This window comes from Zootoca vivipara, chromosome Z1 (genome assembly GCF_965207765.1).
Source record: "Zootoca vivipara chromosome Z1, rZooViv2.hap1.1, whole genome shotgun sequence".
Taxonomy (NCBI): Eukaryota; Metazoa; Chordata; class Lepidosauria; order Squamata; family Lacertidae; genus Zootoca; species Zootoca vivipara.
The window spans coordinates 30696573-30715461 of record NC_142583.1 but is presented as its reverse complement, the minus strand read 5'-3'; the positions used below and the strand labels follow the sequence as shown (position 1 = coordinate 30715461).

Here is an 18889-nt window from a genome sequence, read left to right as displayed (position 1 = left end):
ACACCCCTCCCCACAAATCACTGTGGTTGGAATGGCCTCAGAAAGTAATTCATCCTGAGCAAGGCTTGTTATTCTATATTTCTATGCTTGATAATTCCGTCTTTAGTAGTGCTTTCCACCAATTTAGCTGATACTGACATCAAAGGTTTGTAGTTTCCTGGATCCTCCATATCCCCCTTAAAAAAGAAATGCAGCATGGATTACAGGAAGCAGTAATTAAGATTATCATCCATACAATATATTAATTACACAACATCTGGTAGGTGCATCTCATCCCCTTCCTGCAAACAGTCAAAGACTTAAGGGTGTCTACTATCAGGCACAGATTTTCAACTTTTCCATAGAGATGCAAAGAACCCGGGCTCTCCTCCAAGGTGCATGACATTTGAAATTAAAAACAATAGGAATGGAATACCTAATCATGCATTAGCGTTTGAACTCACATAACCTGAAGTCAGTGCAACACTGCCATGCAGGAAGTAGGGGGGGGGGGTTAGTTGGTGTTTTTTTTAAGGATTTAAGTGTATTGTAAAAGTGCCTCCTAAACTCAGCAAAATGAATTTGATTTGCTGATTTCCAGTGCATTAACACAAGTAAAATGTGTGACCTAACAGGTATGTAGGGAATGCCTTCTTAAACTTAACATATCAGTTTCCTTTGCATATCAAATGTGTTCCTTAAAAGAGTTGTCATTCATTCACATTTTGGCAAGCTTATGTTCTTACAGTTATGGTAATTACTTTCACATGCAGCCAGTGCTTTTCCATTCTCCCTCTCCTCCATGCCCCTTAATTCCACGTGAACCTTACAGTGGTTGGGTTCAAATAAACGGTGGTATGTAGTGATGGGGATGGAGGGCTCCTGTTTGTGACACATACTGCGCTAGGCATCCATGTCAAGTGGAAGGGGACAGGCCACCTTCATACAAAGACTTCCTCATGAGCTCTTTTCTCCCCTCTCCTCCAGGACAGACAGCAGCAAGAGTTCAGAAGCTTTCACTTCCATTTTTACTCTTCTCCAAAACTGGTTAATCTTAACTAAAGTGTTTAAAAAAGAAGGGGGGGGAACCAGTTTTAGGTCAAGCTTGTCTCAAGCTAGTTTTTCTCAACAAGCCATGATTAAGATCAACCTTAATTTAGACTTAGGGTGCAATGCTAAACTGTGGTTAATTGAAATTGGAAGTGAAAGACTTACAGCTGCGCTGGAGAAAGAGATGGGGAAGGGAGCGTATAAGCCTGGACAGAGGCTTGGTTAGGAACCTTAGACTGAGTCAGACCACTGGATCCATCTAGCTCAGCACTGTCTACACTGACTGGCAGCAGCTCTCCAGGGTTTCAGGCAGGCGCCTCTCCCAGCCCTACCTGGGGATCAACCTAGGACCTTCTGCATGCAAAGCAGATGCTCTGACTACTTAGCTATGGCCCTTCCTCATATCATTGGCTCATTCCTCTAATGATAATGTCTGACTGTAGCCAATCTGTAGATACAAATTTCAGTTCTCAGCTTTATGTCAAACACACCACCACCACCAAACATTCCAATATTAAAATCTAGCAACCCTGTTCCTATGATTAAGGACTATTTCATACACAACTCAGGTTCACACATTTATTGGAATAGCATGAGCTTTTGTATGGTGGGTGGATAAGGGCACCCTATCCTGTTATTCGGAGACAGAAGATTATACTGCTGGTGGTGGACTAAAGATTGTAAGAGTAGAAAAGTGTTTTGGAGCACACTTTTTCCAATTTTGAGAAATGCTATTATTCTCTCCGTCTTCATAAGCAAAACATATAAAATCTCATTTAGATGTCCATTTATTATATTTGTTTGTTTGTTTGCTTGCTTGCTTGCTTGCTTGTGAGACTTTAACTCAGTTGGAGCTGGTAGAGAATGGTGGCTGAAATCTTGGAGAGCTGCTGCCAGTCAGTGTAGACAATATTAAGCTAGAAAGACCAATGGTGTGACTCAGTACAGGGCAGCTTCCTATGTTCTTATGTTAATGTCCACTATAGCCCCTAATGCTGTTACATCCTCAGCTTATCAAGCCAATTTCTAAATATATAGTTTCCACAGTTTTAGCCTGGTGTCTTTTCCCTGTGGTCTGTCCTCTCAGAACCCCACCATCTGCTTCAGAAAGCCAAAATCTATTTATACTTCCATCATAACCATCCTTCTGCAATATATCTAGGCAGTTTTTTTTCCTTTCACCAGGCAGATAGATGGGGAAACCATCTGCATCCCCATATCTTCTGCCCTTGCTCTGAAGTGCATAGTTGGTGGTACCGTGATGAATAAGCTTAATGAGCCTGTGCAACTTTTCCAGGTGGGCACCAGGCAAACATCAGAACCCCTTGGGTGCCAGAGCAGGTCAGCAAATAGATCTCTCATGTTGCGCACAACTATTTCTGTGGAACAGTGAGAGCAAGTTCTCCCTCAGCGCTAAGCAGCACTAGCTCGGATTCTGCTTCAGTAACCTGAGAACTGGGCAGCAGGAATGAGAGAGAGAGAGGAAGCTGTGCTTCCAGGATCATAGCTTTGCTAGAAAGAGAAAAATCACCTCTGATCCTTCAAATACCAGGTATATGTTTAGGGCTAAAGAAGGAGCACATATTGCCAAAGGGAAAAAGGTTTTTATTTTTGAAAAGATCGTATATACAAATATTGAGCTCCTTTTCATAGTGTGGATCCCTATGCAGCCAAATAGCACCATCCGCACAGAAAGGCCAGAGTTTTGTTATGCGAGCTAGAAGCTGGAAGCAAGGCAGCAAGCTGGGAAGCCAGAGGGTCAGAGCAGTGGTGTCGCAATGGGGGGGGCCGTGTGCTCCCGGTGGCACGTCTCTGGGGGTGACAAAGCGGCGCCCCGCCACAGCGGCACGAACAGCCATTGTGCCGCCACAGCCACATGTAGAGGATCCTCCATTCACAGCTGCAACCGCAAACAGAGGATCCCGCCCCTCCCAGCCTCTCTCCCTCCCCGGCTCGCCATAAGCGGCTCCTGCTTTGCCGCTTTACAGTGAGCCAGGAAGGGACGAACGGGTTCCACGGCTCCCCCTCCCTCCCTCCCCAGTTTGCTGTAAAGCGGCAAAGTGGGAGCCGCTTATGGCAAGCCTGCCCCCCCCCAGCCTCCCTCCCAACCTGGCTCACTGTAAGTGGCTCCCAAGAGGACACTGCTTTGCCAGCGCCCCAGCAAAGTGGGGGGGGGGGTTGACAAAAAAAATTCTGCACCGGGTACTACCTGGGCTTGCTACGCCTCTGGGTCAGAGCCATGCCCGATTTCTGCTTGATTCCAAGGCTTCCATCATAGGCTCAGGTTGCATATACAGTATGTGTAAATAAACTATATATCATAAAGACACCACAGTCTCTGCTGCTCTTCATTCGAAAGGAAACCCAACCCTGGGTAAGTGCCTGAACCCTGTGGAGAAGTTGCGCCTCTCGGAGATTGGGGGTGGCGTGCAACAGTATTCAAGGTGCATTCGTGAGACAACAGTCAAATGTGAACTCTCCCTAAGGCAGAACATGCAAAAAGTGAAAGCTCACATTACTGGCATTGATACTCTATTGTATTTCTTCCAAGACTTGCCGACACGACTGTACTTTTAATGCACATTTGGAATACATTTTCCCCCTTCAAAGAATTCTGGGCAATGTAGTTTTCTCCTCAGAGTTACAATTCTGAGCAACCCTTATAACAAACTGCAGTGCCCAGAATTTGATCTGAATGTGCTTTAAAGGTATAATGTGTATGTAGCCCAAGTTTCAAGAAAGCTTTTGTTTGTGTGCAGGCTGTGTTTCTTTCAGAGGGGCTGCTTACAGTGAATATGGTTAATTGCTATTTTTTGTTGGTGAGGTATCTGTCACTGAACCTAGGGACACTGAATCCTTTGATTTGTAAAGTATTCATACACAGCCACTGCCTCTTGTTTTATCCCAAGAAGCCTCATTTTATCTTTTTTTCAAATCATATCAGCGCAATTCTTACCTTGTTTCACTAAAAACAGTTTACACTGTCAGTTTAAGGCTGCAGTTGTACACATACATCCCTGAGAATTATCTCAACTAAACACAGAGGCATTTACGGTTCCGGTTTCCGCCGGCAGGAATGGCGGACCTGTTTTCCATCCCTCTGACCTTCGTAAGGAATTTGGCGGTTGCTAGGGGAGTAAATGGCAACCCCCTACCCTCTCCGGGGGTTACGGAGAGGGGCCGCTGGCCCGCGATGCCCCCAGACCCACTCCGACTGTTTATGGAGTGGGGGGAGCTTGGGCTGAAAAGCACTTACGAGGGCCAGGACTCCCGGACGCTAATCTGCATGGCGGGGATTTCCATGGTTAAAGAAGATAATTAGGCTTAAATCTATGGACATACTTCAGAAGGAGGGGAAGAAGCGCTGTTTACTGCTGAGAAATTTATGCTGCTGAGGGAGAGGAGTCAAAGGCTGTATATCATCTGGAAGAAGGATTGATGGGGACGGAGCGATAAGGGAATTGAGTTTTTTTTATTTTTCTTCATATGAGTTACTTCGTACCTTCCCAGACGCGATGTCCTGGCTTGTTTGGAGTGAAAGAGAAGCAAAAGACTGTGTGAGTTGAACTTTATAAACTGTTGTTACTGAGCATATTTTTTAAAGATGTGGAGTTGCCGATGAGAAAAGCCCCCCCCCCTAGTCGGACGGAAGGAGCCCTGGACGCGTTCGGAGGATTTATGAGCTGTGACGCACTTTGAATTGGAGCAGCGACCTGAAGCTAAGTTCAGCTATAGGGCAAGGAGATCCATTAATTTACCAAGAGTTTATGGTTTGATGTTTGGGTCTTCTGCCTGGAAAAGCTGTAAATTTTATAAAGATTGTTAATCTTCATGGCTATGAGAGAAAACGAAAGTGATTTGAGCTTTTTAAGATGGCGCTGCCTCGACGCAACAGGGAGCTCCAGACTAAGAAGATTTATGGGGAGGCTGGACTGATTAACCCACACAGGAGAAAGAACATTTGTGAAACCTTGTTTGATATTTATCTCAGCAGCTGGGAAACAATCGGTTGAAAGTGGAAAACATCTATGTGACTGTAAGGGGAAGATCTGGATTATTATGAACTTGAAGGACGATTTGAACTTTAGAAAAAAGACGGCAGTGGACGGTTGCGAGGAATCCCCAATTTCTTGAAGCATGGGAACCCAAATAAAAAATTCTCTAGACGATTTGGCATAACATTCGGTTTGATTGATATATATATGTGTATAATTTGAAATAATGAATGTGATATAATTGGTTTTAATTGGAAAATTAATAAAAATATTTTTTAAAAAAAAAATAAACACAGAGGCATTTACTAATTAGTAAAGTAGCATAGGATTGTGCTGTAAGTGTAATTGGTTCAGCTTCTCGTGTAACTTTTTAAGGTACAGCACTATCCAGAATGAGAATAAAGCTGTATGGATGTTGGATAGTTGTTAAGTTGCTGCACATTAATTTTACCCTGCTGCATTATGTTAAGGTACGTATTCTTCTCCTGCCCATAACAAGGACTGTTTAATTTTAACTATACAAAGTGATGGAAAGTGGGAAAACCTGGAAGGCTACTAGACAGATTTTGACAGCTGTGCAATTGTCTGTGTTTTGCACTGTAGTCACATTTCTTCAACTGAAGATGTCACTCTATCTCAAGTGAGGCAAAGGAAGGAGCTTTAACTGTTCCTTTTTTAGTGAGTAACACCAGGGGGCAGAACATTGCATTTCTACATGTACAATCAGCTACTCACAGAGTTCACGTTGAAAAGTAAACTTTGTGCTGTTATTCAGATCACTTTTTAGGAAATCCATGTTAGAGACCACCTTAGATTATTGATTTAAAGACTTAGCAGACTGTGGATGTGGAGAGAAAGAGAGAGAGAGAGAGAGAGAGAGAGAGAGAGAGAGAGAGAGAGAGAGAGAGAGAGTCTAATTCAGTTTTAATTTAAATTTTTAAATAATATTATTTTAATGCATTTTATACAGCTTGGCAGTTTTGAAAGTTTTAAATATTCACTTGTTCAAATAATACACACACACAACTTCCAGTAAATTCTGCATTTTTAAGTTGAAAAAAATTCCTTTCTCCACCCACCAGACTGTAGAAAGAAGAGCTATAGTTGTTATAATTTATTCAATAGCAACAGATGGTGGTGCTGTAAGACAGGAATTAATTGGGTTGTATCCAGACTAAGTTAGGTGTACTTATGTCCCACTGACAACCATTAAAAAAGTTAGCCCTAATTTAACTTGGGCCTCATTGATTTAAATGCAGTGCAACCAACATAGTTTGGATCCAGCCTACTGCTTCTTCAGATTTTAGAATTGAATTTGAGGATGGAGAATGTACAGTGATTGCAATCTACTGCCACACTCATAAGTCATAGCCAAAAGGCCACATCAATTGACCCATACCAAAGCCGTGTTTCAAAATGTTTATTAAAAATCCTATACAGCTCCTTAAAAACTCTTCTGCATGCTCTTGCACATAATAACTTTGGTCAATTATGCTTGCAGAAGCCATATTTGTTCTGAAAGATGAAATATTCTATAATTCTACTTTTTGTAACCATCTGGTCTGGCACTAGTCACTGTCAAGAGGGAAGATTATCCTGGGAGTTCTAATACATCATCTTGAGTTCCGTGAAAGAAAAGCAGGATATACATGGAATAAAATAAATGATAGATTTCTATTTTTAAAAAAAACTTAGCTGAATTTGATTTTAAAGGAGATATTGTCAGAACCAAACTAGATGTGAGACTGTTGAAGCAGTTAGCAATTGCATGGATATTTTTTCAGAGTAAACAGCAGTCACAGAGGGACCCAATTCTGACTGGGACTGCAACCGGGAGGGATGCTTCCCATCCTTTGCTGCAGTCCCAATCCAGACTTGGGCCTCTGCTTGACATTTGCATTCGGAGGAAAGATCCCATTGGGGCCATGAGGGGAAATTTCCACCTCCTGAAAATAGATAGCATGAGGCCCTTAACCAAAACGAGGACCAAAGTGGCATTTGCAGAGTGTCAACCTCCTCACTGCCTTGGTCCTCCCACTCGCTCTCCCGATAAGCAGCATGGCCTCCATAATGCATTAACTACAGGCCCACCTGTGCTCTAGAGAGAGAAAGGCCACTTTCATACTAATATACTGGAATGCTGAGCCACCTAATCCTTTAAGAGTGATAGTCAAATCTGCCCTTTTGTAAACTCAAGTGAGGAAGCAGTTTTATCGCCAATACATTTGTAATCATTTTGGGAGCTCAATTCTTCTGACATCTAGCTGTGCTGTTTCACAAAAACTACATTCTGTAACGTGTGCTGATGTGCCCCACAGTCTTCTGTGTGGGAGGGGAAAGAATCGCTCCTTGATCTCTCTCTCTCTCCCCCCCCCCCATTATGCATGGATTTGGAGCCCTGGGGCTGCTATAAATTTGGTAATAACAAGCTTTCCCGCAAGTTCTCTATAAATCAAGGCTGTTGTTAAGAGGGAGTGTTTGGGGAGAAAGGTGGTGTCATGAGATTGGCAATGTCTTCTTCCAGGGACTTAATTGGCTATAATATCCCAGTTGCTCTTGTCAACAGAACTTGGAAAACATTGGGAATAATTCAGGCATGCGTGTACATTTCTTGATATATCTAGTCGTTCAGTGACTCACAGCTGAATGCAGCAGCTCATTCAGGAGTTTATTGACAGCCTATCAGCCACTGCATGGAGAAGGAGAGCCAACACCCACACCATGAGACAATGACAGAGGCAGGGAGATTGCTACCTCACCACTGTACAGGTGTGTGCAGTTGCTAACTGGGTATCAGTGTCCAGCGATGCCTGGCAATGTCATTGCCCATACTGGGGGGTGGTGCCTATTCAGTAGCTGCAGGCTGGCATGTTGCTCTGATAGCAGCCTCCCATGCCTCTTCTACCACTTTGCTCAGCTCTCTTGGAAGACTGGCCGGCCTCTCTCCCCACCTGCAGTGATTCTCAACTCTCCAGCCATTTGTGTGTATAGTACAGCTCCAAAATCTGATCTTCCTAATACCTGCACATGGCATGGCAACTAACATGCAGCCACTGGAAATTATAGCAGTTTCACAAACAACTGGAGATAAGGAGCTGCTGGTGATAGCATGAGTGAAGTTGTCCTTTGCATCCTGGCCAGTGACCATTTGGTCAATGTTTGTAATCATATTGTCCCAGATTACATTAAGACAGAGGAAATAAACCTGTAGTCCCAAGCCACCATGGCCAATGATAGAAGCAGTCCTGTAAAACCTGGTGATCCACAATTTCCCCACTCCTGCAATAACACTGAGTCGTAGTCATTTGTTTGCGAAATGAGGGTCATTGTTTCATTCCTTGGCTATATCTGGAAATTTCAGACATTAGAGATCCTGTCTCCCAATTTGTCTATACAAATTAATGCATGGAATTCCTCCATGCATAACTTTCTTGGGTGAGACTTGAGGACTAATATGCTTCCCAAACTTCGCACAATAAAAAAAAAACCTTTCAAATAAAAATGCAGCCATACTTTTAATGCATTTTGCTCACATTACATTTCTTTCACAATACAGTACACATTCTTGAAAATTGCATGTTAATAGCAATTCCTTAAAACTTTTTTATTGTTAGAAACTGTCAGGGGGTTGTTGCAGCTACTCTCGAGTAAAGACGCTCCAATCCACTCTGTCTTTAAGAGTTTTATTGTGCATACTATTTACAGTGCAGAGATAGCAGAAAACATGACCACCTAGTCACTTTCAGAACCCAGCAATGGCTGCCGTCTGCTTTTCGGCCAGCATAAAAGCCTGGGCACCCCAAAACGCTGCCCCTTCACCCTACGTGTGGGTGCGCGCCTCAATTCGGGTGCCAGAAGGAGAGGTCTCCCCTCTTGCCGGCTGGGGTGGCACCTGGGCTCCGATGTCTTGCTGAGCCCCTCATCCGCTGACCCTCGACCAGAGCGGTGCCAAGGCTCTGATGCGTCTCTGAGCCCCTCCTGCATGCTCTGTTCCCCATAGCATGCCAGGGCTCAGACACCTCACTAAGCCCTCTCTCCATTCCGCTCTCTTATTCATTCCCTTGTCCTGACTCGCTGCTCGTGCTGTCACTGGGCGAAGTGCTGGTCAGGATGGGGGGGGGGAGGCTCCCTGTAGGGAGTCCCCCTGACAGAAACATATATTACAAAAGAGGCCAGATTCTCTAGGCAACACTTAGCAATTATCAGCACTGCTGTTAACTCAACACATTGCCTGGATTTCTCTCTCTCTCCACTATCTTCTTGAGTTGATAAAAAGGAAATAGATAGGTTATGTTCTAATATGATGATCATGTTTTTAGCAACCTTCACAATTCATTGTTTTTCATTTCTGATAGTATGCTAAGTGGAATAGCCTGCATGTAGAAGAGTTCTCCTCGAAATTGCAGGATTCATCCAGCCTTGGGAATATAGGAGGAAAAAACCTCTCAGCAAAGAATTACAGTTGGAATAAATTGTAGTACTGGAACCACAGTCATTGTTTATCGGTGCTCATACATCTACAATGTAGTGCTTACAAACCAACCTAAATTGTTATGCTTAGTGGGTTTTTGACATCCATCCGTGTTTGCTTTCTGGCAAGATAGCATCTTGGACGGTTTAAAATTCTTGGAGGCAAGTATGGCAATTGAATAACCAAATTTAGTTGACACATTTTTGTGGGATGCAGTCCACTGCTTCATAAATATTTATGTGGCAAATACAATTATTACTTTAAACCATTACATGGTAAGCAAAGAATGTTTCAAAATATCTGAACTGTGTAGTGTCTAAAATGCTTGTGTATGTGTGCGTGTGTGTTTGAAAGGGTTAACAAAATGAAATAACAGGCACAGTGAATATATTAGACTGGGATTTTTTTTGGAACTCATTTTGTGCTTGAGGTTTTTAGGGCAATTTTAAACTGGCAGCAATGTTGCACCCAAGAACTGATGTATGGTCTGGACCAAAATATATGTGATGATGGAAGTTGCATTTGTTTATTCATGTGTCTTGCTCTGTTCACATATAAAGCAGGATGGACTGTATTATTTTGACATTTAAAAAGGCACGTGGAGCAGGAAAGCTGAACACTTACCCCTCCCTGCATGACCTACTGACACCCCATCGCTTCACATCTTTTCTCCCAACCCAGCACATTTCCACAACCATTAGGATGGAAGAAACAAAAAGGGCATGGGGTTGTATGTATCATTAATCAAACTTAAGAGTATACCCATTGGAATAAATGGACATGACTGCCTTTCAGTGGGTCGGGTCTAAGTTGGCTATAATTCCCATGATATCATCATAGCAGATACTGATACACAAAAGGACTCACTCCATAATTTATAACTAAAAATGTAATGTCCAAAATTGATTTCCCTCCTCCTTGACTGAATTTCATGTTTTCATATGTAGGAGAGTCACCTTAAAAAGAAGTTCAAGAAGCCTCGTACTATGGATACAGCCTGTATTGATGCAACATTCTGACTTTGCAACATTCTGACTTTGGCATTACAAGTTTACTGAATGTTACAGTTTATCTTAGGAAAAGGTCCAAAAGGGGATGGGACCTATGTCATCTTAAGAGCTCTGAGGTTTCTCAATGAACTAGCAAATAGGATTCTCCATAAAAGTTTTTCTTAAGCAAACTACAAGTAAAAGCAAGCTTTTAAAATCTAGCACAGGCCACTTGTGCTGTAGAGGTATTTCCCCCTCAGCTCCTGTTTTGTCAGCCTCAAAGCAAACGTAAGCTGATGTTCCTTCATGTTTAGCATGTAGGTAATAAAAATGATTATTACTTTGCCCTTGCACTGCCTTTATATCAAAGGATCTGCATGCTTACGTATCTCTGTCACATGCTGGAAGCCTTTCCTCATGTTCAGACATCTGAGATAGGAATCCTTGACCATGGGGAATGGAGAAGAAAAGGGATATTGTGCTGTGTGCAATTGTTAAACACACAAAACAGGTATGAATGTCAAAAGGAGCCCACCAGCCATGTATGGCAGCTCACTAAACCTCCCCCACCTGCCCGCCTGGATTTCAAAATGGCGGTATCAACCATTTGGTAATCCACAACCATTTGGTAGCTGATATACTTCATTTGGGGTGGTGGATCACAAATGGTGAAAGTCAATGCACAGGCTGGATCACTTCACTATAAAGTGACTATGTGTTTTATTATAGGCTACAATCCATTGTGGGAAATACAGTAAGAGTCAAAGCATACTTCTCCCTTCAGAATAATAACCTAACAAGCTTTCCACAACAACAGTGCCCTACTGAGCATTCTGTGAAACAGATCCCTAAGGAGGGAAGTGTACTAAAGAAGAATTCTCTTCAACAAATACCTGCTAAAATAAGTAGTCTAAAGTTCATGTAAGTTCCCTTTGCCCAAGCATGCCCAATAATAAGGAAATGGGGCATATCAGAACTGCAAAAAAAACACCACATTTCTTTAGTGCTCCTAGACTACTTTAGTGCACAGTGGCAATATCTTAAAAATATAGCTACTGATCTTGGTTATAAAGTTATAGTTGCAGGTTGCTAAGTCTGATGTTTTCACAGGTGGACAGATAAGAATGATTTCATTGTCTGCAATTGGCAGGCAGAGTACTCTGCAAGCAAGAGTAGAAAGAAATTGCGGTATTCATTATTTTCGTATGTAATAGAAGGCTTCACAATGATTCCTCCACAGACAATATTACTTAACAATTCTAAATTTCCAGTTGTTCAGTCCCACCCATCTAGAAAGAAGTGGTGCAGATCTCTGTTTTTTTCCTTGTGGTATGAGAGGATGTAGGAGCTGGAGAAGAAAAAGGCCCATCCTACTGGGGCACCAGCAGAATGGCCACTCCCCCTTCTGCCTGCACCCACAGCAGAAGAAAGGTGCTGGGTTGTGGGGGGATGACCTGGGGTGTATTCAGACATGGGGAATATTGTGTTTTTTCCCTTATTATAATACTATAATGCTGTCCCATTTTCTAGTGTTCCTTTCACATGCAGTACCTGTTGTGTTGTGGGACCCGGGTGGCGCTGTGGTCTAAACCACTGAGTCTCTTGGGCTTGCCAATCGTATGGTCGGCAGTTCGAATCCGTGTGACAGGATGACCACCCGTTGCTTTTCTTCCTGCAGCAGAGGAGGAGCAAATCTATTTTAGCAACATTAATATAATGTGCAAACCAGGTCACTATGTCTGGGGCAGCAAGCATACAAATTCAGGGACTTTAGTGAAGTTCTGTGTGTTTCACACAGTGCCACTGGCAACTTAGATTGGCAAATTAGCTAGAGATAATACAACTTTAAATGGACACTTAATTTTTTTTATAGGAATGGAGTCCCTAGACCAGACATCCCCAAACTGCGGCCCTCCAGATGTTTTGGCCTACAACTCCCATGATCCCTAGCTAACAGGACCAGTGGTCAGGGAAGATGGGAATTGTAGTCCAAAACATCTGGAGGGCCAAAGTTTGGGGATGCCTGCCCTAGACCATTGCAACATCAGGTACTGTTCTGGTGGTGGTGTTTTTTTTAATTTAAAAAAAATTGCCCTTGTTACCTATTCCAGGACAGTTTACAATGCTGTTAAAACAAAACAATAAGCAATGAAATAGGCACTGGCTCAACTCAACCAATAAAGAAATAGAACAATTCAATATCTATTAAAACACCAGAGTAAAAACTAACCACCCTTCCAAGATTGAAAATGCAAACCATTAAAATTCCCAAGAGAACAAAAAAAAAGTCTTGACCTCAAAAGAATGCTGACACCCAACCCTTTGTTTCTGTAGGATCTGAATCAGATGTGGCTGTCCATGTTCTGATCCAGCGCCTGGATGCGTTGATCAGCTGGGGAAGGGCCAAGAAACTGAAACTCAATCCTGATACTGTATGTTGGAAATCCTATGGCTGGGTAGTTCCCAGGTCAGGGAATTGGGTAGTATTGGGTTGGGTTGCAGCCCTTCTAAAGGAATGAGTATGCCATCTTAAGGTACTATTAGATCCATCTTTGTCATTAGATGCCCAGGTGAAGACAGTGGCTGAGGTGCCTTTTACCAGCTTGGAATAGTCTGCCAGAAACGGTCATTCTTGGACAGGGATAGGGTAATGACTGAGGCTGGGTCAGAAGCTGCAACTGGTTTAAGTGGTAGCTAGGCTAGTCACATACCTTGCTGCATGCATATGGTTGCCAATCTTAAAAGAACTGCACTCACTGCCAATGAGCTACTGAGCCAGGTTTTGGTTTTGATATACACAGCCTTAAACAACTTAAGACCAACTTCACCCCAGTTTTAGCTAATTCAGTCATTAAATCAGGCATCCCCAAACTTCGGCCCTCGAGATGTTTTGGACTACAATTCCCTCTAGTGAGGCCCTGTTGGTGGTACCAACATCAAGTTTCAGCATACACTGATAGAGTTTAGGCGGTTTGTCCCTACTGAGGGACATTAGGTCACAGTCAACATGACTTTACAGTGGAAGCTCTCTGCTTCCATCAATTTAGGTGTCAAAATGTACCATAGAAATTCTCTGTTTGAATCCTAAAGAATAGTTACAGCCCAGCCCTATACATGCTTACTGAGAGCTGTAGTGACATTGGTGGATTTGTTTCCAAGTAACTGTGCTGCCTGGGGGGGGGCTTGAATAAAATATTGTGGGACAGGTGAGCATAATTAATCACAAGACATGGTGCACACATCCCATCTGAAAAGTAATGCCCAGTGTCCTCAAATACAGTAGTACCTCTGGTTGTGAACGGGATCCATTCTGGAGGCCCGTTCACAACCTGAAAAGGTTGCATCCTGAGCGCCACATCTATGCAGGCGTGTGATGTAATTCGTCACTTCTGCACATGCACAAAATGCAATTTAGCGTTTCTGCGCATGCGCGCAGGTCACGGACGCGCCGAACCCAGAAGTAACCCGTTCCGGGACTTCTGGGTTTGGCGCGTCCATATCCTGAAAAGACTCATCCTGAAGTGGACATAACATGAGGTATGACTGTATTTTATTGGGGGGCCTGAAGGGAACTCAGCCCCTAGAAGTTGGCTCCTATGCTGTGCTGACAATTGTATGATCAGGCCATCACTTGCTAACCTTTTTTGGGTCCATGGGCACATTTGAATTTTTGCTCTAGGCTGCACCTCCTCTGGTTGCTTCTCTGCCACTTCCTTCAGCTCTGTATTTTTCAAGGCTCGGATCAGCAGCCAGTCGGGAAGCTGCACACACCATGTCCCTACTTTGGTGGTTCGCCCTGCCCCTCGGCGTGCCACCCCAGGTGCCCAAGAGGCTTCCTCCACCGCTGTCAGCAGCTTGGTTGTGGACCTGAGCCTTGAAAATAATGTAACACAGAGCTGAAAGAGAAAGTGAGAAAGCATGTCTGTCACTCATCCAAACTCCTCCTTCAGCTCTGTGTCCTTTTCTTGGAGGGGGGCATATCCACCCTTACCAGTAAATGACAAAGGGGGAAATGAATGGGGTGGGTGCAGAGGCTTCATGGGCACCAGGGGAAGTTCTCAAGAATGAGGGTCATGCTGCACATCCTGCCTCTGCAAAATAGACTTCATATCTAAAATACTCCGAACAGCTCCATAATTGATATATTATTGGCTGACACTCATATAATATCCCCCAAGTGAGAGGCTGTTGGAAATAGCTGAGCGGTGGCGGTGATTTTTTACAGACTGTAATGTCTGTTAGCCACTCACTCCCAGATTAAATAGAATTGCCATGACTGCAGATGCCAGGAATAAATAATGGTGATAGAATAATAGTCAGGGTGGCTTTGGAAAGTCCACATGGAGCAGTTATCGTGTGGAAGCATTTTCAGATGTCTTCCCTAATCAGAAGACCCTAACATGAAAATTGGCCCCAAGACTCAATTGGCTGAAATTAGATCTTCACCCATCTGTCTCTGGAGGAAACTACAATACACTTCCTGTGTATATTGCTCTCCCTATGCTCATGGCAGTTTTGCTTCCACCCAGATGCTATAAACTGGGGTGAGCTGTATCCTCTGATCCATGTTATTGTTGTTCTGTAGTGGGGTCTGCCCTTCATTTTTTGTGCAAATGTTTTGAGGTGGACACACTGCTTCATTTTCAGACAGTGTCTATTCCATAACCTCCTGCTCAAATCACGTAACTGCTTTATGCCACAAATGTTCTGGTGTATTTCTCTCCTGCTTTTCTTGTGCTGTAGCCCTTCCAGGTGGCAATAACATGATGGCATTGGGGAAGCATCTCAGAACAAACTAAAGTGGAATAAATCCACCACAAATGCATTATTACTATGTTACGTGTCCTGCAACATGCTAGACAGGATACCATGTTTAGAATAGTTACAGGTAGGTAGCCGTGTTGGTCTGAGTCGAAGCAAAATAAAAAAATTCCTTCAGTAGCACCTTAAAGACCAACTAAGTTTATATTTTGGTATGAGCTTTCGTGTGCATGCACACTTCTTCAGATATGTTTAGAATAGTTTTCATGAGTATGTGAGTTGCTCCAGCATTTGTGAAACCATTTCCTAAAAATCTCCTTAGCTTTCTCAAAAAAATATTTGCTAAGATCAGTAGAATAGAACTCTGTACAATGGAGATCACACACTAACCTCTCGTTTTATTTACCTTTGCCTTTTTAAAAGGTTTCATTGGAACATTTCCCCTTAAGCTCAAAGGCTTACTGTGAGAATATAAACAGCCTTTTTAATTTCTGTGGATATATATTTTCATCCAAAAAAAATCAAAAGGCAGCATAGTATTTGAATTACCAAATTGTTTAAACCTGACACAACATGGCTTGTTTTATTCTGTATAAGAAATATACTTTTTAATATGCCATTATTATAAGCTGCTGCATTCTTATGAAAGCTTAGTGAGCTATTCTAGCTAAAGAAAGAGAACTACACTTGGCTCCACAAATGTCTTTTCTTTTGTTCTTGTATTTTCCTTCAAGGATAAAATCAGCACAATTTAATCCATGCAATAAGACACACCTTGCAACGTATTTAAAATTTAAGATGCAGTCTAATCCACAAATTATAGTGTTGTCTGTGCCTCTTCTTCAAACTTTATCTCATGCTTCCTTAGGCTGGGAGTAGTGAAGGTGGTAGAAGGGAGACACTAAAATGCCAAATGTACCCTTCGACACAGGATTCGAGATTCTTTTTAAAACGAAATGGTATTTTCTGCCAGTCCTGGTACTTGGTATGCTAGGGATGGTGTAGTGAACATAAAAACATAGAAATACTGTGTATTTATCAGGCTTTAGTTTTGTATCTGCAGAGAAAGCTGTCCCAGGTCATTTGGTGGGTTTCAGTAGTGTTACCAGGGATATACAATGACCGCCACTAGGGAATTGTGATTTAACCTTTCCTTTATTGATTTTTAGTTAAGATCTAATACCACATTACAAACATTCCAGGAACAGTAAGTAAAATTAAAATATTTTACTGCCCAAATGTCTGATGCCCCTTTTAACTGATTATAGGATCACATACACCCGCACACACCCAAAATATGTTTTTGCTACTTCCTACTTGTTTCCAGGAGGGAAGCAGAATCAGCCAATCAGATGGGACTCACTGTGTAAATAATGTATATAAAAGCCTGAGGTTTGGGGGGGCCATTTCATTCACTGTTTTACAAGCTGCAATAAAGAGCATGAAGTCACTACAGGACTCCGAGTATATTTCACTGAATTTCTCCATTCAGCCACAGCCATGTAACTGGAGAAACCACTTGCTGGTTCCAAATAACTCCTGTTCCAAGCTTTTCTTCCTTTAGAAGATGTAACAACACGGGCTGTCCCACCTGGTCTTTTGACTATGTTTCAGCCTCTGGCCCTATCCTGCCCTTGCCAGAAGTAGACCCCAGCTAGGTCCCAGGCCTGGCAAAAACTAGCACATCTTTCAGCTGCCTTAGTTGTCAGCTGCAGAGTTTGAGATGGGAGAGCATTCACAAATGGCATCCCCACCTGCAATCTGCAATAGTACATTTCATTCTTACTGCCTTAGGAGGCTACAGCCTCATTCCACTGCATGGACCAAGCCCTATTCTGAATTTTGATTACAATGCAGCAGTGTGTGACTACCGGTATGAAATATAGTCCAGGTAATACAAATGAAGGATATGATCGCTTACTGCTTAATCTTTTTGGCTATCTTCCAGAGCAGGAACTTTTCTCTGGAAGAGCAACCATATAAAGTAACTCAAAGTGTAGTATATTTTTAGAGGCACACTCGCTTCACATGGTTAGGCTGTCATTGCAGAAACTGAAATTCTGGTGTTCAAACCATATTTTGCAAACTGGTCGGAGGGCAGTTTCCCTAAAAGGAAAATGTTGGCAAAATAATCTGAATACAAATAAGATTTATGTCAAACTAGCTGTACCTGGGCACGCATTGCTGCAGCTCATTCCTGTGAGTCCCCCCACTTTGTCCCGAACCATGACCTATTATGCCCCCTCCCCCCCACCCCTTGGTTCATCCCTGTGACTGCTCCCACCCTGTCCTGACCCATGAAATATCATGCCCCCTCCTCCCCCCACGCTCGGCACATCCCTGTGACTGGCTCCACCCCCTCCCTTCACCCTCCTCCTCCCCCCACCCCTCGGCTCATCCCTGTAACTCCCCCGGTGCGGGTGTATCCCGGCCTTTATGTCAAGTATTCGGCATTGGGGGGGAGGCAACAGCAGTGTGTGGTCCGCTTTTCGGCACGGTGTCGGTGTGACGCGATCCGTCTGTGACGGTTGGACGCGGGGGGCTGGGGCAGGATCCTGGCATTAGCCTTTGTGGAGGAATGGCCTTTGTGGTGGTTATAGCATATTGGTTGGTGACATCACGATCTTGCCTCGGCCTTGGAGACGCAGCTTCTGGCTTCTATTTCCCAGCATGCATTTTCTTCTGAGTTGTGAGTTCTGGAACACAGGGTTTGGGGGTTTTTACCTGGCCCAGGTGTGACATCTGTCTACGCAAACTATATATGGTCACTCGCATATTCGCATGGGACGTTGTGTCCAAATTTGAACGCAATCGGTCAAGTGGTTTCGGAGAAAAGTGGAGACCCACAAACATGGCCCTTTTACATTTATATATATATATAGATGATTGAATTGGCACAGATGAAAAAGATTTATTCCCAGAGATTAATTCCTGGTTGTGTTTCCTAGGCTGATCCTACCTGCCTCTTTTTCAGAGGAAACCCGTTCCTTTTGTTAAGTGCTTCTCCCTCCCACTGGAAAATAAAAAGCTGTAACTTATCGTCGTAATAAACCTACATTTCTCTCCTTTTATTCTTTCTGTGCTTTCTATTTTTTTTCTTCTGCTGTATTTTCTTTACTGCTTCAGGCAGTTTCAACTACTCGGCCACCCAGGTGTAAGGCTTTCTGTAACCAGTTGTGTTTGGAGCAGATATTTAACATCAAGTTAGACCCTGTAGGTTTGACAGGTTCAGGTGCTTGGCTTTTGTTTGTGTGCAATGTTTATTACAGGTGGTTTTGAAGAAATTCAGAAATCACTCTTCTGTACACATGTGCCTTCTTTTCTGCCCATTTAAACACCATTTTAATTTTATTACAGTTCACTTTTTTAAAAAAAGGATTATGTAGCAGGAAGCCCCAACATGGCGAACGATATGCTGGTTATTTCTTAAAGTAAGCATCTGGTAGGTATACCCCTGCCAACACATGTTTCTAATAAGAATAAAGAGAGAGATTTTAAATTTCTGTTTCATTTTGGAAACTGCCACTCTTCCTGTGCTGAGAGCTGCAAAATAGGATCCAGGTACAATATGTTTCCTGCTGCCCAGAAACTGCCAGCCCCTAACTCCACCCCAGGAATCCTGCCACTGTTACGCAACACCACCT

At 43.1% G+C, this 18889-nt stretch overlaps 1 protein-coding gene across 2 annotated transcripts in view; it reads left to right on the top strand.

Annotated features, from left to right (window-relative positions):
- The window catches only part of PALLD (palladin, cytoskeletal associated protein), a 225245-nt gene that overhangs the window by 7557 nt on the left and 198799 nt on the right, over positions 1-18889 (top strand). The gene's annotated exons all lie outside the window — the stretch shown is intronic.